This window comes from Peromyscus maniculatus, chromosome 1 (assembly GCF_049852395.1).
Source record: "Peromyscus maniculatus bairdii isolate BWxNUB_F1_BW_parent chromosome 1, HU_Pman_BW_mat_3.1, whole genome shotgun sequence".
Lineage (NCBI taxonomy): Eukaryota > Metazoa > Chordata > Mammalia > Rodentia > Cricetidae > Peromyscus > Peromyscus maniculatus.
The window spans coordinates 73,064,089-73,088,217 of NC_134852.1; the positions used below are offsets into that span (position 1 = coordinate 73,064,089).

The 24,129-nt window shown below is 38.8% G+C and overlaps 1 long non-coding RNA gene across 1 annotated transcript in view; it reads right to left on the reverse strand.

Annotated features, from left to right (window-relative positions):
• Window positions 1–24,129, reverse strand: part of LOC143267162 (uncharacterized) — an 82,291-nt gene that overhangs the window by 50,465 nt on the left and 7,697 nt on the right. The window contains exons 3-5 of the long non-coding RNA XR_013042072.1: window positions 5,808–5,914; window positions 3,169–3,248; window positions 1,185–1,295 (exon numbers count right to left, since the gene is read on the reverse strand). This is a non-coding gene — a long non-coding RNA (uncharacterized LOC143267162). The remainder of the gene's footprint in view (window positions 1–1,184; window positions 1,296–3,168; window positions 3,249–5,807; window positions 5,915–24,129) is intronic.

Consider the following 24,129-nt stretch of genomic DNA (forward strand, 5'->3'; position numbering starts at 1 on the left):
ATAATCTCACTATTGTGAAGAAGTCCAAATTCCCCGAACCTACTAGATATTAGAATCATACCATTCCAAAGCATTGATATTTTAATATTGATCCTATTGTCCTACTCATCTAAAATTTATAAGGGAGTCCAAAATAGCCAACTTTGACCTAACAACCAGAAATCAAGAATAAAGGATTCAGAGTTTGAGACATGTTGTCTATATTCAAAGTATTTACAGCCAAGAGACTCTCTAAATGTTATATTGTTAAAAAATACTTGGATGGAATAAAATTTAGTACTAAAAAATTAAGAGAGTCTTCGTGGTACATGTCTTTAATCCTAGGACAAAATGGTCAGACTCAGGTGTAACTCCATGATTGAAGCCTGCCTGCTCTACATGGGAGTCATCAGTCCATTCCAGCCAATATAATCAGTCCTTGTCTCAAAATGGAGAGACTTTACATATCATATGTTTTAATGTAGATATGTACTTATTGGTTCATGTGTCTATGGATGTGAAGTGTGTGCACAAGAATGTAGAGGCAAGAGGCCAACTTCACATGTCTTCCTAATCTGATCTTCCACTTATTTTTTGAGATAGTATATCATTAAATTCATGTATCAAAAATATATAGAGACTTGCAATCCCAGAATGGGATTACAGATAAACAAATGTCATACTGAATTATTATTCTTTTTGTATATATGCAGATTCAAATTGTCTGAAGACTAGTCCTGCTCCCCAGTATGCAGATTATAAACTAATTTATTTATTTCCCCATTTTGATAACTTACATATAAGGACACATTGCTAAAAACGTTATGTGTGTATATATATATATATATATATATATATATATATATATATACAAAATCATGATATGTTGCAATAAATACAAGGTCAGCATTTTTGAAATATGCATTATAGATTCCAAATGTCTATAATCCTGAGATAGACTACAGGAATCAATAGGTTATATAGATAATTAGAGAAGAATATTTGTAAAATAAATTAAAATGCCAATAGAATAAAGATGGCAGAACTATCAAGTTATTGTACAATGTACAATGAACTCTGTGTCCTCAGCATCCTGAAGTCTATGTTTCATTTATTTTATTGTAATTTCATGTATGAGTACTGTATTTATAGAATTTCTACTTCTCTCTTTATTACTTCAAAATCCTCCTCCATGGACCACTCACTTGTTTCTCTGTTTAGGAATCCAGATTGAGATCCATGAAGGATATCAGCATTGAGACTCATCTGCCCTTGTCTCCATTCAAGGTCATGTGGTGGTATTGTGGACTAACTTCCTGTTGAACAAAGGTTTTTAAATTTTTAAAAGAATAATAACTTTCCTCTATAATCTTTTTTAAAGAGAATGAACAAAACATAAATTAAAGGGTTTCAAACAAACTATATAACAGTTACAAAAATTGAAGACAAATATGAATTAAAAATATTGAGAAGGTTTGGATAGATGGATCAACCATTAAGAACAGTGGCTGATGTTCCAGAGTACACTAGTTTGATTCCTACTACCTAGATAGTACTTAATAAAGGTCTGCAGCTTCATAGCAGTGGATCCTACAATACTTTCTGGCCATTAAGTGGTACAAAATGGCAGGTATTAAAATATATTCCTGAAAGCCAAGTACTCACATACATAAAATTCAAATAATTATTTAATAAATGAGTACATAATAAAACTTCTATATATACTTCTGAAACAAAGACAACAAAAGAGGAGAAAAATAAAAACAAGTAATAAATGGGCACATAAAAAACATTCTTTTAATATTAAAATAGTTATGTTGTACTACACATATAGAAAATCTATGTGTCATTAGCTAAAGGGAGGGACAGGATATCCTTCACAAATCCACAACCATTTCATAGGAAAACACTCAGCAAATTAGGTAGAGAAATTACTTTTTAAAACTTAAATGTCATCAGAAAAAAATCATAGGCATAGTTTTATCTCCAAAGGCTCATTCTTCCAGATTAAACAAACAAAGGAACAAAACAAAGCAACAAACAAATGTGGATTTTCTGCATATTTCTACTCAATATTTGTTTTAAGCTACTTTCAGTTGTACCAGGTGAGGACATATTTACTGTGGGCCTTTGGTTACTGATAAACACATAATAATATACCTACAAGAAAATGACAACTTGTAAGTATAAAAATCATAAGAACCCCACAAAATTCCTTTTAAAATATAAAGAGAACTTGTTACTGCTGCAACTTATATTATCAAAGTAAATGACCAGTTGCATTTCTACAAAAATGATTAATTCACAAAACAAATATTTACTAAAGGAATATATGCCACTCTTAATTATGTTCCTTCATCACAGCTTACTAGATCATTAAGCAGAAGAATCACATGAGTGTAAGAGTTGGATACTTTCCTGGGCAACATAGTAAGAGCTCCAGTGAGAACAGTGCTGTATAAAGTAATGTAAAAGGGATTGAATGCAATTTTAAAATACATTGACCACTGGTAAGGAAAGATTCTTCAACTGAGTCTGGACTATTTTTTTAATCTATTTTACTACTATGTACATTTTTCTGGAGAGGTCTTTTTGGCAATGACAGGACAGATATTTAAAAAGTCACATAAATTCCTTGAGAAATTTCATTTCTAAGCTATGAAATTATCTCTGCCAGCTGTGATAAGGATGATGACTTTGTAAGGGGCTGACAGAAGAATTTTTAAGAAAGTATTTGTAATATCTAAGCATATTTTCATTGTGAATGTGTTCTACCTAATAAATCATCCCTATCAATTTAAAAATATAGTGCTATTAGTAGAATAAAAGACTTTTCTTTAAAAATTTGATAGAAGAGGTCTTCAGACTAAGTTCCAGGACAGGTTTACAAAGCATCCTGTTTTGAAAAATAAAACAAAAAAAATTGATAGAAGAGATACATCAAATTTCATATGTAGAACCAAGAAAGGTCAGCTATAATTTTCTCTAGAACAATAAAACATTCAAATATTATTTCATTAATGAAATAAAATTGATTTGATCCCTATCTGGTGATTGGTACATTAAAACATTTACCAGACTATCACAATAACTATATTAATGACATGATGAAGTCTTGTTGTTTTTATGTTGAATGGCATCCATTTAAATATGACTTAACAGTTATAAAGGAAGAACAGAACATTCAACCTGGTCTGCTTCCTGCAATTTTCTTGAAGATGTCCATGAAGTAATTCAGGTTATTCAACTGTTACCTCTTGATTAGCTTCCTAGGGAAAGATGAAAGAGAACATTTATTGGCGATATTTCTTTATCACACATTTCTTTTATCACACACCTGCACATAGAACAGCATCTTCTTAGTTACAATGTGACTTCCTGGATCCTTCTAAATGCATTTAACCCTGTGTTCAAAAGGAAGGCCCAAGTAATCTCAGGAAAGGCTTTGGTACTCAACACTTGCATACTCATGGTTTCCCTATAATTTCTTTCCCTTATGTCCTGGTCTTTTTTTCTGTTGTTCTGATAAAATATTGGCCAACAACAAGTTGAGGGGTGTAGATTGGCCTTTTGTTTTTTTGTTCTTTCTTTTTTTTTTACCATGTAAAGTCTTTCATTATGGAAATTCAACTTTGTAACTCAATGCATATATTTGCAGGCTGGGACAAAAGCAGAGAGCATGGTAATCTCCCCCACACCTTTAGCTTGCTCTTTGGCAAAACGCATGGCCATCTCTCCAACACTTTCACCATCTACATTACAGTGGCCCTCCAACATCAAGTATCAATCAAGAAATGCCTCACAGACATGCTCATAGGATAATGTGATGAAGGCAGTTTATTAACTAAGGAACCTTTTACCCAGTTCACCCTGGGAGTTTGTATTTAATTGACAAAAACTAACCAGCATGCCTTCCCATTCCTTCATCCTTTCATTATCTTTCCTTCCTCTCTCCCTCTATTCCCATCTTTGTCTCTCCCCTTACATACCACATTTCCCCTCTCACATCATAGACCTGCACGTACACACACACCTGCCTATACAAGCCCCCATACTCACACAACATACCACACCATTCCACTCCACAAGCTTACAAATAGGTCAACATATCAGTTTTCTTATTCATCTCCTTCTATTACCTATTTATTTTATCACCCTGCCATGTTTACTCTCACATGCTTTTGATGTGCCTAAGTGATGTGGCTAATGCAGTGCCTAAAGTCGGGATGATCCTCCTTCTTTATTGAGCTGCTCTTCTGCTTCACACATGACCAGCACTCTGATCATCTGTCTGTTGTAGCCCACTAGGTTTCCTAGGGGCTGTACCCAGCAGGACTGTATAAGGGGCTGATTGGACCATGGGTCTGAGTATCAGATGTTTGTAAGGATGCACATTTGATTTAACTAGCAAGGGGGAGGTCTTTTGCTCCACCCTTTGGCATTGTTATAAACAGACCTTTGGAATAAAGTTCTGGGCCGGTGGATAAGGATCCAGGCCCACTCAAGTATATCCTGTGTTTTCTCTCTGTTTCTCTCCCCTTTTTATTTCTGACTAAATCCCTTATTCCTCATTCCTTAAGAGTCCCTTGGGTAAATAAATGTGGGGGCAGGTCCACCACAGATGGTACTACTGAACACAGACAAAGAAAAGGACATTTGTCCCTGTTCTCTTGAAGTTCTTGTGGATAAGTAAAACTTGGTGAGAATAAAGTGGACATCAGTGAGACATGGATGACAGTTCTTTAAATGTAAATATGGAGACGCTATCCTGAATATCAGTATGGCATTAAGCCATCCACCAGGGCAAAGAATTCTCTCATGAGTGTAATAAATATCCACAAACATTCTGTACCATCTGGTGAGATCCAGGTTTGTCTTCTTGCAGAATCACTAATGTAGAAAAAATAAAGCGTAAAAAATATTTAGAGAACACACATAAAAAATCTGACTCGAACAAAAAAAAAAGGAAGAATCAAGTAGGTAGGCATCAATGAGTTACATGAACACTAGAGGGGAGTGTTGTAAAGATTTAAAAGCTGTGGGGTTTGCTGCCCCTCCCTACAAATATCATTGTTCCCAGGAAGTACCAGATCAGATTTGCTTATTAAACAAACAGCAGTTTTTGCATCTAATTTGGTGTTGTTCCAAGGCTATTATTATAATTATAGGAACATTGATTCCAAAATTCACTATATAATAAGCATGGGCATCAGAAAATAATTCTGATATGCCCATTTAATATGCTGTCCTTCTCTACTTAACTACTAAGGAAAGGGAGTGAGTTTTGGTGCTCCATGACAAAAATGGAACAGAAAGTAGTCTTATCATTCCATATTTGCCAATCACATTCTAAGATTTTTTTTTTATCTGTGAAGTGTGTGTGTGTGTGTGTGTGTGTGTGTGTGTGTGTGTATGTATACCCATGTCCATTTAGGCCCCTGCACAGTGGGAGGATCTTGACCTATGATGTGGTATCACTTTATATGATTTTAATGATGTATTTCCCCAAATTCTGTGGACCAGTTTCTGTGATTTCTCACAGATGGTTTAGTAGGTAGCAACTAACCCAATTCCTTATGTTCTCAGTATCTGGGCACTACATAGCATAGGTTACTGTGCCCAATGTATCACATTGAGACAAATATATGTCATATGTTTTCTCTTAATCCTGTGCAAGTATGACTGACTGACTTCCATTTGTCACTAACAGATTCTGATTTCTAGTTATAATCCATTTATGCCTTTTTACTGACAGTCCAAATTGCCACAATTCTGTGTGAAGTATATGATGTAGGAATATGTTTGCGTTATACAGAATGACAACACACCCATAAATGTAAGACGAGATGAATGGTATCATATCCTTGTTACAGGACCTCACACACTTGTTACAGGGTAGAATCCTCTGGCTCCTTTATACGCAATGATTTTCCACCTGTGTAGAGCACAATAAAATTTATTATCTTTCTTCATTGTCAAAAATGTGATATCTAAATATTTGTTTTTATGTGTTACAAGCAATGATTTACCCAAGTTCCCATGTTAATAATAATTTTTCTGATGATTTTATTAAGGGTGAATACATGCTCCCAACATTTCCTTTTCTATGCTGTTTGACCAAGTGTGAAAAATACAGTATCTGAATGTGACACTGAATAGATAGCCTCAGTAAATACTTAATGCATTCTGTATAATAAAAGAAACTAGTTATGAATTAGTTTATGATACAGATTAAGGTACAGTTATAACTTGAAATTTTAAAGAAGACATGCATCAAGAATACACTAGTACGTCAGGCGTTGGTGGTGCATGCCTTTAATACCAGCACTTGGGAGGCAGAGCCAGGCAGAACTCTGTGAGTTCCAGGCCAGCCTGGTCTATAGAGAAAGACTCAGGACAGGCACCAAAACTACACAGAGAAACCCTGTCTTGAAAAACAAAAAAAAATTCACTAGTGCATAAACATGACTTATGTTTCCACTTGTGGATATTTCCAGTCATGGTAGTAAATTCTGATTATAATTGTCCTTGGAAATCCTACATCAATGCAAGGGGCAGGTGAGATCCTGAACTCTTTCAACTCTGTTTGGACTTTTGAGCCATTAACTTAGCATTTTCTCTGCATTTCTTCCAGGATGTGCTATCTTCCAAATATGCAAAGTAAGAACACCACACATACTGCCTGCGCTTATGATCACTGTTCTTTCCATCATTGAAGATCTATGGTCCTAGAACCTAGGGTCTTCATTACTGTTATAAATGTGTGGGGAATGTAGCCCATGATATGTTGTTGTCAAAATAATGATGCTGTCTTTGTAGATGACCTTGTTTCACAGGGTGAATTCCACAGTTTTGCAGGCTTTGTTAACATGGTTCATATACACAGCCCAAGTACTTTCTAGCAGAGAGCAATGAATATAAACAGACTGTAAAAAGAGTGACCATGCACAGTCCTGTATGGATCTGTGTTTATCCATATCATGTTTATCATCTTCTTTCAGTTACCATCCTAGTTCCCTGAAGGAGACTGGTGCATGAGTTTGTCCTTAGTTCTTTATTTATGCACTAGAACCACCTTGCCTGTTTACAACACATTCTAATTAAATAATTTTACTGATTTATGAAAACTGTGGTGTCCAAATGGTCACCCTTTGTACTGTTATTGACAAAATGACTACAATCCCATTTTCAATTTCTCTCTTTTTTTAACAGTTTAAAGAACTAGTTTACAATCAATGCAATATACTTTGTACACAGGTTTATTCTTGTCAAATGTACTTGCAAGATTTACAACACACTCAATATTTATCTACTTAGTAAAATGGATGCTTATAGTATGTTTTTTTTATAAATTAATGGGGTGATCCATTAACACATGCATGCATGTGTGAGTGTGTGTGTGTGTGTGTGTGTGTGTGTGTGTGTGTGCATGCGCATGCGCGCATGCCCGTGCCTGTGTCCGTCTCTCTGTTTGTATGTCCAGATAGTTTTTGCATATAAATAATTAAGGTTATAATTTTTTTTAAATTAAGTAATTATTTCTTAAATTTAAATGGGATACCATAAGATACTCTTATATTAGATATCATCACTACAGGATCACTCAGTTCATTGCCTGGGGTGGACAAAGAATTGAACATAGGAAAAGTCAGAATACTGAACGTCGGAGTGTATTTTATTGGGCCAAACATTGATCTTTACTATTTCTTAAATTTGATCCTTCTCATATTTTTGTTCACCTTGAAATATTTTTTAAAAAATAGTCAAAATTCAAATTTCTCTTCTTTTATCCAATACAATCACGTTGTCAGAAATGCAAGTGTAGCATCACTTTCTCACAGAATTCCAAAATGACATCAGTGGAATCCCAAAGGCTGTCAACCTACCCAGATACACAGCAAGACATAGAATAATATTAAAGAAAGCTATATAGAAAGGTAAAAGCCTGCAGGCAAAAAAATAAATTGGGATAATTTAAGAAAGCTGGCATAAAACAAGCCAATCTAAGACCAGGGATTCATAAGAAAGAATAAGTCTCTGTGTGATTAATTTGGGAGCTGAGTGAGTGGCCCCCAAAGAACCCTAAAAGCTAACCAAAAAACATACTACAAGGTCCTAACTTCTCCAAGCTCACACAAACAGGCAAATCCTCATTACTTCTGGTTGTTACTGGCAGCAGCTTGTCTAGAACCTGGCTGTGAGCTATTGCAAATTCACTTGAGCTTCGAAATATTAGCCATCTTAAAGTTAGCGTCACAAGCCTGGGGAAACTGTTAAGTATACTTTAGACACACTAAATTTATGTTCCTGGATTGACTGTTCTCATTCTGCAGAGAGAAGCCAGGTTTGCAGATACCCTGTCAGGCATTCTACCACTGAGCCATACCCTTGGGTCCTACAGTCATTTTTCCTTACCATTTTCTTCCCTTCTCTGACATCATCATGGGGAACTATAGAACCTAGTGTCATTGTCAATGCCAGCAGAGTTCTTTGCACAGACAATGGGGGAAAAAAAACAGAGCCTGCAGTGGAGATGAGTCAGTCACGTGTGATGATGGGGCATCAGCAAGGCACAGCTATCATCTGCCAAGCAGGCCGGCCAATCAGACCCTGCTTCTTCTTCACAACCCCCTCAGAAACTACATCACATCCTATACGGTGCTCACCACACAGCAGGGCACAGGTAACCAACTATGCATCAGCACTATGATGCCTCTCTTTCTGAGATTTCTAAGGAAGCAAAGCACTAGTGTCTACTAGCCCTATTACTTCTGAACAAATATTTAACCCTCTCAGGACTTCCATCCCCAACAACAAAGGTTTCCTATACCAAGACAGAACCTGCTCTTCTATCTCAGTCATGCCACATCCTATTGAATTCTAGGACCTGACCACATTGTACTCAGAGCCCATTTACTTTTCAGGATATCAAAACCTTCCAGACTCCTTCAGGCTGAAGAAACAGAAAAACATGGAGGTCTCTCTTTGGCCAGACAGCCTAGTCATAAGTGGTTACACTTAGCTATCCACAGTTAATATGCCAAGGTCTGAGTGTGGGGTAAGAAGGGATTGAGTAGAGAAGTGATTGTCCACACTGACAATTCCAACTTGTATATAGAGGGAATCTGCACGATGCTACCCAAGTATTTGTTCCCTGGGCTCTATTCTCAGGCATATGCCTCCTTCTGGATTATTCAGGAAAAATCTCCTTTTAGATATACAAGTTCAGACCTACAGCTACATGGAAACAGAATATTCCTGCTCTCTAAACTCCTCCTGGAAGTGGAGACTGACGAGGGGTTCCAACTGTATTACTCATAGTGCTGTCTGTTTGCTCACTTAAAAGGGGCCCTCAAGATTACAAGGCAGACAGTTCCATATCCAAGTCTTTCTCCATGATTGTCAGTCAGTTGCATTAACTTGAGTAAACGTCATTCAAATCATGTATGCGAGTCCCCAAGAAAAGTTATTTGTGGGAGGATAATCAATTCAATATTTGCTGATGTCATTTCCTGAGGACAAAAAAATGAGTCATGTAGAAAATATAATTAACAAGACTATTCAGCATTAGTGAGGGATGAAATTGCTCCAAATCCTGAATTCTGCTAATTGCCCTTTGGTTCTGATGTTTCAGTACTTCCCTGTGTCCTCCCATTTTCAATCGTGTTCTTCTATAGCTTATAGCTGAAGACATAGCTAATTATTGAATTGCTCTAATGAGCCCAGTCCCTCATGTCCATAAAAAAAAGCACAGAGTGATTTTCCCTGTCAAAAGCTATTAGAAAACAAAAGCCTTTGAGTAAGGCTGTCCACAGAAATAAAGAGGATCTGAGGATCTTGCTCCCCTTTCAATTTCCTTCTCTTTTCTGTTCCTGTTTCTCTCATATTCATATCTATGTATACCTCTACAGCAACATATGCTCAACTTTACCAGAATTTGCTATTAATGCATCATTTTGTGGGGCAACTAAATGTCTGCCTTTGAAATTTATAAGTGTGCAATACTTGCATTGCAGCTACTGCTCTGTTGACTTGTCTCTACTGAATCTCAGTTGCCTATCAGGTAAGACCCTAAATTCTTCCCCTCTCAGATTTTCCACGAGAAGGGTAACTTGGAGAGACTAAAATTACATAGGACACACAAGGTCACCAGATAATATATGACATACGCAATTGGAAATGTTTCTGTGGCTGCAAGGAACAACTCAGAGAAAGCAGCGTACCTGCGTAAGCACACATGTCATACCACAGAGATGTGATTGGTGGGAACAAAATGCTAAACAAAGGGATACGTCTCAGTTGGTACTGTTGCACTGTCAAGATTGACAAGGAAATCTGGTTGGTAAACATCTTTCCATGAGGGTACAGAACACAAGTCTGACAATATAGAGAGCCAAATGATTTTTTTCAACACCCCCATGCCTTGCCTGACCTCATAGAAATAAACAGGCAGATGGAGAAAATGAGAACAAACTATACTAGCTACTGTTTGCCCAAGCATAATCACAATTCAAACATTATTGTAGAACCCACATTGGAAAATTGAACTTCTGAAACCCGTGAAGGCAGCAGGATGGTAACAAGTAGCATAGCCAACATTATACTGCTTTGCCTAACAGGGATATGAGAAACAGGTAAAACAGTGTCAGAGAGTCTCAGGGGGACATGTAAGAACTGTCTCTGCCGGAGCAGCTTTTCACAGGGGAGTGAAAGAATAGCACATACCTGATCTTTGTCAGAAAATGATTCCCACAGTACATCATCCTCCCTGCCGATGATGCAGAACTCTAGTACCAGGACAGGGATGACAAATCTTAAAGGAGAAGTGGCTTAAAAGGCAGGAACACATTTCCTGCACAGTAAACAGGAGCAGGTGACTCAGAGCAGTAGTAGGAGAAATCTCAGTACGCCCCTGCCTATGCTAAGCTTCCTTGGGCTGTCTCCTGCAGGTGTCAGGAACAGTCTTCCTTCTCTGGGGCAGTTTACTGTCAGGCTATGGCTAGATCAGGTACCAGCTGGTACCTGGAATCTAGCCAGGAGCCTGACTGGTAAAATCCCCAAGTGAAGACATTTTTATTAGCTCTATTTGCCTCTGATTGGAGGAGTATGTGCTCTCAAATAGACAATTGATTAAGAACCAATCAGAAGAGAGATCTCAAACCTAGGCATAGAAAGCGAAAGCCTGCTGTAACCTTGGTGATCTCCACCAGAGCTGCTGATTCATCTCTCACTCCCCCTCCCTGTCTGTTGCAACAGGAGCAGGGAAAGTGAAAGGGGAAGACAGGAAAAACGTAATTTACCCGGAAATCTAGCTAACATTAAGAATGGGGTCCGGTACATTAGGTTGAGGCAAGAGGAGGGATGAGAGGGGGATCTGTGGGTGGTATGTAAAATTAATAAAAAAATATTTTAATAAACACACACACACACACACACACACACACACACACACACACACACAAGAATGGGGTCGGGTAGAAGCCTAATGCAAGGACTCCTGCCAACAGTGGATGCATAGCCAGGGCTGGCCATCCCCTGTAATCAAATTGGTGACTACTCCAATTGTTATCAAAGAGCCTTCATCCTGTTACTGATGAAGGCAGATTCAGAGACCCACAGCCAAATATTGGGCAGTGCTTAGAGAGTCTTGCTGAGGAGAGGGAGGAGAGCTTGTAGGAAATAGGGGGCGTCACGATATCAGGGAGGTGCTTGGTCTTATGGCAGCTTAATATGCCATGCTTTGCTGATACCCATGGGAGTCCTGCTCCTTTCTGAGCAAATATAAAGGAGGGGTGGTTGGGGGTGGTGGAGGGGAGGTGGCAGGGAGGGAGTGGGAGGAGAGGGGGGAGGGGAGGACAGAGTCAGGATATAAAATAAATACATTGTTTAAAATGACCAATAATAAAAACCAGCCTGTGGTGCCAGGGGCTAATCAAGTATCTTGCTGCTTGGGACTAGATCCTGGCTATCTAGAAGGAACCCTCCTTTTCTGTCTGCCATTTTCTGATTGTGACTCTGGGGTGCCAATTGCAGCTAGTTGCTGAATCTTTGATAATTTTCTCTGCCAATTTCCCCAGGATCTATGATTATATGGTTGAATTATAACACTTCATAATATATTTGTATCTATTAGAGTGTCCTACAAAATCTGCTTGGACTTAAAAGAAATGCTTCTTTAAAGCTCTGTTCCAAAATATCCAATTACCAAAAAATATCACACAGCATCCTAATGACGAAAAATAATTTTAGGGGTACTTATTTTAGAACAGAAATGCTTAAAATATATGTATAATCTCAAAAATTCTCTGTGAATATATGTAACTTTTTATGTATATTTGCTCATGTATCTAAATTCAGGTTGTCTCATTTTTCTTTATTAGTTGAAATTAATATTCATAAAAATTTTATTCAAATATAATACATGAAATTGTGTATTTAGAAAAATCCACTCCATTCCATACACTAAATTTCCTTTTCAATCACCACTATCACTGTTCCAACTGAAGTTCACATATATTCTCTCTCTTTAACAACAACTGAGTTCATTAAGGCACTTGTGAATTCATAGATACTGGACCATCTACTGGAAAATGGGAAGCCTCTTTTATCAAGCATTCCTGAGAAAATCTGACTCTTCCTCTATCAGTTCATTAAATACCAACAGGCACTCTGATGAGGGTTAGGATAAATGAGTACTGTTTCTAGCCATATTGCAATTTTCCCTGGGTGTATATTGTATAAGAATTGTGTATGGAAAACCAGATGATGGGGAGTCATGATTGCTACTGATCATAGATAGCCATTAAATCCTAGTTTGATGCAGATGTGTATTACCACTGGCTGATTTGAAACAGACTATCTCCAACGAATAGCATTTGCTAAACAATCTAGCTTAGCTGGCCAGTAAAACTCAGAGATCTTTCTGTAAACACCTCTCCCTCATGTCATATAATTGTATTTTAATACCAATATGCTTGCTTTTTAATATGTGTTTTATGGAAATAAATACCAGGTACTCATGTTTCCAAATAATCATGTTGCAAGTAATTAGCTCTACAAGGTTTTAGAATAAATATTGTGACCTCAGAACTTATCTCAACAAATTTCAGCTCATATATGAGAATCTCAGGGCTGTTCCAATTCTGCCTGCCATGTTTATGGTGCTTCCTAAAAATATCATATTCCACAGTCCAAAAGATGGAAAAAAATCAGAATTTGAAAATCATAGCATACAGGAAAACTAAAATTAGTAAAGCAGGTTTTCCAAAGAATTACTGTCATGAAATTTATGTAAATGTTAACAATAAGCATTGTATTAAAGTTCACATATAAAGTCCCAAACCATGTGTCTTAGTTACCTTTCAATTGCTGTGACAAAATACTGTGAGCAAGGCAACTAAGAAGAGAAAGTGTTTAATTTGGGGCCCATGGTTCCTGATAGAGTTTGACCATCATGGCAGGGAGAATGTAAAGGCAGAATATTTTCTCTTGTTGGATGGCCACAATTTTTTTTCATTACCATTGAAGTAAAAAAAAAAATAAAATCATTAGGGTAAGTGGATATGGGCATTGTTTCATTGTTCTGGCTTCACTCAGGAATTTCTTCAGATTTTCTGATTCAGGTTGTCACAAACATGGCAAGTACTAGGGATTTCCCACAGCAGTTTAAAGACAGAAAGAAAGAATGTGTGTGTGTGTGTGTGTGTGTGTGTGTGTGTGTGTGTGTGTGTTTAATGAATAGTAACAACAATGACCAAATATAGAATATAAATGGGCTCAACAAAAAGCCATAACATGGGGAAAAACAGAGGTAGTGGGTAGTAAGCAATGCATGTCATGTATTCATTTATTTAGTCAAAGTTTTGCTGTGTAGCCAAGACTTACCTAGAACTCATGAGCCTCCTTCTTCTGTCTTTTTTTAAAAAAACATCATTTACTAATTTTAATGTAGCTCTTATGTCTGTACAGATTCCATCACTTTTTTAGCCACTTTACTAATTGCAAGTAACTTGTCATTGCATGAAGTAGAAGGGTTACAATTGCCTCAACTGCTTAGAATGGGAAATGTCAACTTCATTTTCATCCCCAAAAAAGATTTGTTTCACTTTATCAGAGGTGATGCTTGTTATCCAAGGATCAATCAATTAATCAATAGCCCAAAGCCAGCCCAAATATTGTCTGCCTAATCATTTGATCTATAACAATAAATTCCTGGAGTGGCTGTACAATTACAGGTAATGTGATCATTATCACAGAAGACCCAGCTAGGTACAGATACAATATGATCACTTACCAATAGGCATCCTCCAATATGGTAGGACAACATAATCACTGTTCAGCAGGCTGGGTTCCTAACCTAGCCCTGACTAGAATATCACTGCCTATGCATTCTGAGTTCTGGGATTATAGGCATGTGCTACTGTGCCTGGCTATATCAGAGGTATTAATGAGGAAGATAATTGTGTCATTGAGGTTCCTATAGTAAGCCACCTGGGCAAGAATAATGCCTGCTGGAGAGTCCTTCTGAATACCTGAACTGGAACAATACCTGGAAGTGGAAGTCAATGTTGCTCCTGTTCTGTACAGGGAATGCCTAGGAGAAAGTGGGGTGAGAAGGGATGTCAAGGAGGTCTCTTGCTCCATTCCATCTCAATGGAAAAGGTCATCACTTGTTAAAGTTTTGTGGGACTTAGTGACTCAGTGAACAGCAAGGTTAAAGAAGAAGAGGATATAAAGTTCAGGAGATGGGAAGTTTTCCTGCCTATGGGTCATATTCTTCAGAGGATACAATTCAAGGTAGAGTGAAACAGAAGAAGATACAAATTTTAATATGGGGATTCTTCTAGTTTTCTTTTTTGTTGCTGTGATAAATATCATGATCAAAAAAAAAAAACTGGGAAGAAAGGGCTTATTTGGCTTCTACTGACAGGTCATAGTCCATCATTGAAATTAGAGCAGGAAATGAAGTAGAAACCATGGAGATAAAATGATTACTGGCTTGCTGACTGGCTCATGTTCAGCTATACTCCATACATAGCCTAAGCCCACCTGCCTAGAGATTGTGTCCCCAACAGTGGCCTGGGACCTCCCACATCAATCATCTATCATGACAATCTCTCACAGACATGGCCACAGGTCAATCTGATCTGGATAATTCCTCAACTAAAGTTCTCTTTTCCCAGGTGACTTAAGATTGTAACATGCTGAAAATAAAACAAACCATGTAGGGTTGATGAGCAGGTTGTCCTTGGATGCTGAAGAAAGTGTGACCCTGAGTAGTCCCTGATGCAAACAAATGGGAAAATACAAGGCTGCTTTTATTAATGTTTGATTTATGAAATTATATAGGACTCCAGGTTCAAGAGGATTCTAACATTGATTTAAGGCTTTCCTATTGCCATCTTAAATGCTTAGTACTGTTTTAACAAGGATCTTTCTATTTTTGTTTTCCTTTGAATCCCAGGCTCCAATGTAGTTGGTTTTGGTCGGGAGTTATATGTGATGATGTCTAGGAGGACAATTTGGTCTCCACACTAGCCAATGCTTGAACTTAACCAGATGTCTGTTTTCTTCCCAGTAGCACCTATGCAAATGTTATGAGCCAATTGATTGTTCTGAGACTTAACCTGATTTCCCTCCCACACACCTTCCAGGCATGATATTGACAGATTCTGCTCAGGCTTCTTGTCTCAGCTTTGTCAGGAGTTGATAGGAAGGAAGAGGCCACAGCAGTATTGTGGAAGAAAAGTCTACTAAATAGTATGTCTTTTAAAAGTTGCATAGGTAGGCTATGAATGCTGGGGAGAAGAGCAGTAAGGGAAATTGAGGGGATGGTGGAGTAGATATATGGGAAGGGGCAAGATAAGAATGAAAATGTTTGAAACTCATTAGTTTGTATACCAACTCTAAAAAAATAAAAATTTCCTATATTTCCAAAGGAACAAGAAAAGAATGTTGCTAACTAAGTCATCTACCTGGCCATGCATATTATAACCTTAAAAGCAAAAAGTGTCCTAATGAACATAACTCCAGGGCCATGATACTGCTCATGCTGTGGAACCATATATTCTTTTCCCCTACTTATTCTCATGTTCTCCTTTGTGTTCCACTGGATCCAACTTTTGTTTTCTGAATACTGGATGGAAATTTGGGGTAATGGGCAAGTGTCTGCACTGTTGCCCTTTAATCCTCACACATATAATGGAACAAGAGCAGCTCAGAGGACTCTCCTATATATTCCATCTCAGACTTGACTCAAAATCCTCACTGTAGTTCTTTCTATTTTCCTCTAAATTCCATTTAATAATTTCTTACAATTTTAAGGTCTTAGAGACAGTCTCCTCTGTCATTCATATTGTTATCATTTCTACTCCTTACCACCATGGTTGGGATAATGACAACCCCGAAAATAACATTATTATAAAACATGAATGTAAACTTCATGATTTTACCACCTTTATCAAGTATCAAAATTTGACAAATCCTAGCCTTTACAATGGTATTAGTGGCTTGGTGCTCAAGGTGAATCAGAATTTTTAACTATATCTTTAGCAAGTAATGCAGACATATATTATTGCCAAAGAGATAATTGGTTTATGCCCAGTACAATAAACCTAGCCTATCACTCATGGCTGGTGAGACCATGAATCCTTAAAATGTTCATTTGTGCATTTCCCTACAAGGTATCATCAGGGTATTCATTAAGCAAAGTAAATAATTGGAATTTTGTTTCTTATATATCTGAAGCTGAAGACAAAGAAAATAATTTATAAGTTTTGTAAAGGGCAAAATTCTTGTGTACAGAAAATACTAACTGTTAAACTAATATTTAGGCTAAACATAATTTCAGCAAAGCTGTAGTGATTGAGAAAATATGTTTTCAATTTAATTTTATACATAAAGCAACCAAAATTCAAAAATGAAAGTCAGAAAACACTTGGTTTCACAGCTGAGTTTGGTGCTCTGTATCTGCACTGTGAGCTTGTCATGATGCTGAGAGGAAACATGGCTTCAGTGAGGAGTTTGAGCAGCACAGTGAGACTCTGTGTCTGAAGTACAAAGAATACATTAAAAGAACAACTCTGGAATAAATGTAACATATGTATGCTTTAAACTACAAATGCAAATAATATGCATATGAAAACTACAGAATTATATTTATCAGTAGCTTTCGAGAAGATATGTTAAAAAAAACAGCAGTGCAACTCATGCAAATAAACTCAAATAAGACTCAGGAAATGTCAAGGGAACACCACATGAAAGTATAATAGACTATGGAGTGCTCCCTTATAGTTTGTGAACAAACATATAGAAGTTCTAAATAAAACCTTAAAGACTGGTGTTTGAGTGGGAGCTCCACCTCAGCACTTGGCACTCTGGCATCCTATACCCAAACAGTCTGGAATGTTCTGATGGAAGATCCACCTCAACTCCCCTCCCCCATCTCTTTCTCTAAACCCACCCCTTCAAAGCCTGCCAAACACAGCTCTTCCTCCAGACAGACTCAAGAACACTCCCACAGGTTATTTAAACTGCATCCCAGAAAACAGACCTGTGGTTTTCTGGTCTCTCATCCCTGTCTCCTCTCTGGGGGTGGGGGCAGGGAAGGGGCAGAGAATTACCCAGGAACACTTTTATCCGTTAAAACTGGGCATCTTCTAATTTGGTCTGATTTGGATTGCTGCACTGGCAAAGAGGTTTATCGGGATACATAAAAAATTTACCAACTGGTGGATCCACTGAGTGGGGGTTGATTTTCCCCCACTGGCCCGGGGCCATATGATGGGAAAACACCCCTCTCCTCCATACCTGCTCTTTGCCAGACTTTCCACTGTGTAAGTTGTCCTTTCCAAGTCATTGCCTAAGAGGTCCAGGGCCTCTTCATTTTGTAGGGTGACCTGCCAAAGCAGCAGCCGTATCAGGCCCCTCACCCATTCTGGAGCAAAAAGCTGCCTTTGTTCCATGGAACCCCTTCTCCAGAAGATGTTCTGTTGAAGGGAATTTCCAACACCCCCCCATACACACACCATTTTTGACCCAAGACCAACCACAGTGGACACATTGTGCTAGGCTTCGGGTCCCTACCATAGACCTGTGAAATGGGCACTTGCCAGTCAAAGCCTGATCCCCAAATGCCCCTTGGCTGTCTTTTATATAATCTATTCAAATTGGGGCTATCGGATACCATCTGTCGTGAACGCTTGATTTCTCTGAGCACTAAGGCCTGGCCACAGTATGAAACAGAATTTTAAAATTTTGTCAGCTTGGAGGTAATTGGATAGAACTGCCCTGCAGCCACAATTTTTGGGTTCTACATTCTGCCCTGTCTGCAGAGGGCAATGTCCCACAACACTGGTCTTATTGAGTAGGGTCATGGTGCCTCCAGATTCCTGCCTATCTGGGAAATGGGATCCTGAAAATTCCACTCTGACAATGCTGCCAGGGGCACTCGCCCCTCCCCCACTTCCCCCAAAGGCTACCTACCTAACCCCCTCTTACAGGGCCACATGTTCCATTCACTGGTGGAAACACTGGTCCTTCCCTCACTTCACCCAAACTCTACCTATCCAAGCCCCTCTCATGGGGCTACAAATCAAAGACCAAATCCCTCCTCCTTACTTCCCCTCCTTCCTGTCCTTCTCTCCCCCACTGCTCTCCCCTATCTCCCAGTGCCTCAAACCACATCCTGGTTCCTTTTCACATACTGGCCTAACACCCTTGAATTTTCCCCGATTTCTTCTCATGCTTGTTTTTGCCAGACTCCTGCCCTCCTCTGCCCTCTCTCTCTAAGAGGTAGGTGGAGCTGATGGAATGGAGTCCCCAAAGAAGAGACCTCATGGTTTGTTGACTCCTCCAAGGTATGGGAATAGTCTTGGACAAAGTAGTTAATTTTGATAAGCTCTGAGAGATTATACAGCTAGCTGATGTAAATCTGGCTGTTTTTCTGAACAGATTACAAGAGACCATGGTGCAGTATACTTGCCTTACCCCAGCTTCCCCAGCAGGAGCCATGGTCTTGGCCAACCATTTCATTTCTCAGTCAGCACCAGATAATAAAAAATAAAATAAAATAAAATAAAATAAAAAAGGGTGAGGAGGGTCCCCAACCTCCCCTACAGGAACTGCTAAAAATCGCTTTTAAAGTTCTTAATGACAGTTGAGTCATCCTGATAAATAAAACTACAACAGAATACAATCCAAGCCCAAGCTTTAGCAGCTGCCCTGAGGCCACCAGGGCCCCCACAATGGGGACAAGGGAAGTCAACTACAAGGCTCCATCCTGTCAGAGCGCAGCCCATGTTGATTCTGCCAGAAATGCAGCCAGCAGCCGCCAAGGAGGCCATGCCTTTCTGCCAACAGCCTGGACACTGTAGATCTAAATACCCCCATGCAGGCTCATCCTCTATGCCATGCCACAGAAGTTCAGCCTCACCAACATAGGCAATTGCCTTTGAACTCCTAAACATGTTGAAGGACTGATGCAGCCTAGACTTGGTGATTCCCATTGACCTCTCTGAGCCTAGGGTGTTGCTTTATGCAATGGGTAAGTCCATTGACTTCCTTTCAGACACAGGAGCTACCTATTCTGTTTTAATATCTCACTCAGGTCCTACAGTTCCCTTGCCAATTTCTCTCATGGGAATGGGCGGGATCCCTTCCTTCCCACTTAAGACCCTGACACTTCCCTGCATTCTTGCAGGGTGATTCTTCCCACACTCTTTTTCTGGTCATAGCTGTTTTTTCTGCACTTCTGCTTGGTTGCAATATTCTCAGCCTCTTTGGGGCCACACTCACCTTGGCTACAACACTCTCTCCTGAGTATTTCATAGGTCCATTCACAAGAGGCCCTCCAGATATATCAGTCTCTGCACCAGCTTTGAGGACACCAACCCATCAAGGATTGACAATGTCATGGATCTCCTATCAAAAGCTCTCAACATCTCCTGGAAGCTCCACATTCCTTATTACCCACAATCCTCAGGAAATGTTGAGAAAACCAATGGATTCATCAAAGAACAGTTCACCAAGCTCTCCATTGAATTCAAGTTATCTTGACCCTCCCTTCTCCCCATTGCCCTTACCTGCCTCCAGACCACCCCATGCTCTTCTACAGGCCTGAGCCATTTTGAGCTCCTTTATGGAATGCCCTTCCTCCTCAGTCACCACCTCCTGGCCCAAACTCCCCCCTGACCAGGTACTTCCTGTACTTCTCCCTTCTGAGGTCCCTTTTGTTCACAGGCTGACAAGTATCTTGATGCCTCAACACCAACAGACTCAACTGCCCCTGAGCCTGTCTCATTCTCCCTGGGGGACAGAGTACTCCTCAAACAGCTTGCTCCTAAGTCTCTTGAGCCCCTGTGGACAGGAAGGACCTTATACTGTGATTCTCACCACACCCTTGGCTGCCAAGCTCCTGGGATATCCAGGCTGGTGTCATGTCTCCAGGCTCAAGTGGGCACCTATTCAGGATACATTGTCTGTCCAGCAGCTGGGACCCTCCACCCTCGAGTTTTCCAAGATTTCCCAAGGAAGGGCCTATCTCTGCTCTTCTGTCCTGTGCATACAGCTAAGGCTGATATTAACAATCTATTTTTTTTGCCTAGAAACTTGTCTTCTTTGCTTCCTCAAGAAACAGATGCCTGAAGTATCCAGGATGACAATTAACTGGATGCTCCTCCATTCACACCCCCTGTTGAATATGAGCCCACAAACTAATGACTCCCCCCTTCTCCAGATCATCCAATGCCCACAGCAATTAGATACACTTGAACCAGTGACCCTGTACCCAAAGAGTCCGGAATATTTGGGTACTCAGCCCCTGGTACCCTGGAATCCTATACCCAAAGAGTCTGGAATGTTCTGGTGGAAGATCAATCTCAACTCACCTCCCTGATCTCTTCCTCCAAACCTGCTCCTTCAAAGCCTGTCAAACACAGCTCCTCCCCTGAGAGGATCAAGACCACTCCTACAGGGTATTTAAGCTACATTCCAGAAAAAAGATGTGTGGTTGTCTGATCTCTCATCCCAATCTCCTCTCTGAAGGGCAGGACAATCATCCTGGAATGGTTTACCTATTAAACCTGGGAGTTTTCTAATTTGGTCTGATTTGGATTGCTGCATTGGTGGAGAGGCTTATTGATGTGCAAAAAAAACCTTTTCAACTGGAATTAGATAAATATAATCATAAAATTTATATACTTACACAAACAAAAACAGAAGAATTTGTGAAAATATTTAACCATTTATTTTCTAAAATAAGTAATCTAAAATATTCATTTATCATTATGATACTGTTTAGGTACTCCATGTTAATGAGATATATTGCTAGAATTTACCCATTATATAATCCAAGTAATGTATAGTACACTCTACTAGTATCTTTGCTGATTTCCACAGGCTCTGACTCCTGGACAGCAGCAGTCTGCCTTGTTTCTCCAATGTACACATGGGCTTTGGTCATACCCAGGACCCACTGTGTCCTGGAATACGGCCAGAGCCTGACTGGTAAGCGATCACAATGCTGACACTTATTAGCACTCCTTGCTTCTGATTGAAGGACTGTGCGCATTCAAATTGAGCCGGGAATCAGAACTAATAAGGACAGTGATCTCAATTCCAGCAATGGAGGCAAATCCTGTGGTAAAGATGGAGGTCTCCCTCAGAACTGCTGATTCATTCTTGTCTCTCATGTGAATTCATGTAGCAGCAGAAGCAGAGAAATTGAAAGTGGACAGGAGGGAAAAGAACATAATTTACCTAGGTTTTTACTCCAATTATTAAAAGGAAAAACAACATGTGGCAAGTAGGGGATGATCATTTCTATAAACTTGATATTTAAACCACCTACTCCAATTGTTAAAATTCTCTAAAATCCATACCTTTGTAGAGTATTACTAACTTGGTTCCCAAAGAGATGGCTGATATAATCACTTTATCTTTATTGAGTAAGGCAGACATTTATGTTTCACAGGAATACAAATTATGCCCAATAAAATATACTCACTTATTATACATGGTTAGGGATATCTTGGATCCAGAAGCAGTACCTTCATCTGTTACTTCTCAGAAGACATAAAATTTCTAATAGTTATAGATATTTAACCCTATATCAATAGATAATTTTGCCGGGTGGTGGTGGCGCACACCTTTAATCCTAGCACTTGGGAGGCAGAGCCAAGCAGATCTCTGTGAGTTTGAGGCCAGCCTGGGCTACCAAGTGAGCTCCAGGAAAGGCACAAAGCTACGCAGAGAAACCCTGTCTTGAAAAACCAAAAAAAAAAAAAATAGATAATTTTAACTGTGACTTTCAGGAAACAAAGCATTATTTACAACACTGTTACATAATCTCACAACTGTTTGAATGACTATACACTTCCAATGTTGTGTTAAAGCACAAAGGTTCAATACACACAACTCTCCATTATCTCAAGACCCAGAGACTATTGCATGAAATGGGCAATTCAATATATATGGGCAGACAAATATTTCTATATAAACAAACATATATAATTCTTTAAACAAACAAACAAGTTTTTAAGGGCTAGAGATGGCTCAGAGGTTAAGAGCACTGACTGCTCATCCAGAGGTCTTGAGTTCAATTCCCAGCACCCACATGGTGGATCACAACCATCTGTAATGAGATCTCAAACCTTCTTCTATATATGTAATAAATAAATAATTCTTTAAAAAAAACTAACATATAAAGCCAGCCAGCCACACACACATGCATATATATATATATATATATATATATATATATATATGTGTGTATATATATATATTCCTACACATACACATATATATATACATATGTATGTATATACATATATATTCCTACACATACATATTCATCTATAAACATGTAAAAGGAATTGAAATGTCTTCAAATACATTTGGAGAAATATTGTCACAACTGCACATCTTATATCATGAAAGGATTTGAGAGAAGGAGTTTGTTGTTTCTTCTTTTTTTAAATAGGTTGGCCACGTGCTTAGACAGTCTCCCAAAGAACCTCACAGACAATTTCCATTCCAGGGATACACTCCCAACTTGTTGATAGCATTCTATTTCTGAAATTCCTACTTACTTACTTAGAATTCCATATGCTGCCAAATAGAAGCTTCACTGAAACGTACTACATGTGAGAGGACAGAGTAACTCTGCCTGTTACTTGTTAAGGAACAAAATTAGACACTCAAGTGCAACATACTCTAAAAAGGAAAATAACGACCAATCTGTAGATATCATATCGCCACAGTGACCTAAATATTGGGGGGGGGGCGGTAATCAACTCCTTTTGGGGATTATGATTAAAACCATTAGATGAAAGAACTATCCAACACAGTTAACATGTACAAGAAACTGAAACTTATGCATAAACTATTTCTGTTACTCTGTTAGGGAAATATAGAGATAAACTGATTCTCAATGACATATTGACCTACCCATAGGTTCTGTGCATCAGTTATCCCTAATCACAGCTGTTTCTTCATGCACTACATGGGAAATGACACAAGGATGTACAGGTGATCTCTTTCTATAATGCCTGACAGGCTTGGGGGTATATGTGTGATGTCACTTGATTTCATCTACCCCACCTCTAAAGGATCAATGGTCTATATTGAAAAGAAGGGAGAAAGAATCTAGCAGATTCAGGGTGGTAAATGTATCCATAGTTACAATAATTTCCAGCCTGAAATTTACTCTCAGACACAGGAATTCAGAGTCTAAGTTTACAGAGACAATATCTACACCGGTTCAAAACAAACAAAAGACTAGAACCAAGATAAAAAAAATATGGTGTGTTAATTACTTTCAAAGGAAGTATGTAATACCACTTTATCATCACCAATAAATAATTGACTTCCAACAAAAATCAGGCTTGGCCTGATGCCATGGAAAGGAATGGGCTGATTAGGAAAAATAGAACAAAAGTAATAGTGTTTGTATATGCCAAATGCAAAACAAGTTTAGAAAGTTAAACCTGTGAGGACAAATGGCAATAGGATGATAAGTTAATATACTGTACTACCAATGCATGCCCTGTGTGACAGGTGGAGTCTCGTCACAAATGTTACTGCTTGATATATTCATAGACTCTAAGGGTTGTTAGTAAACACTGGCAAGGTCATAGCAGGTCCCACAGGGGA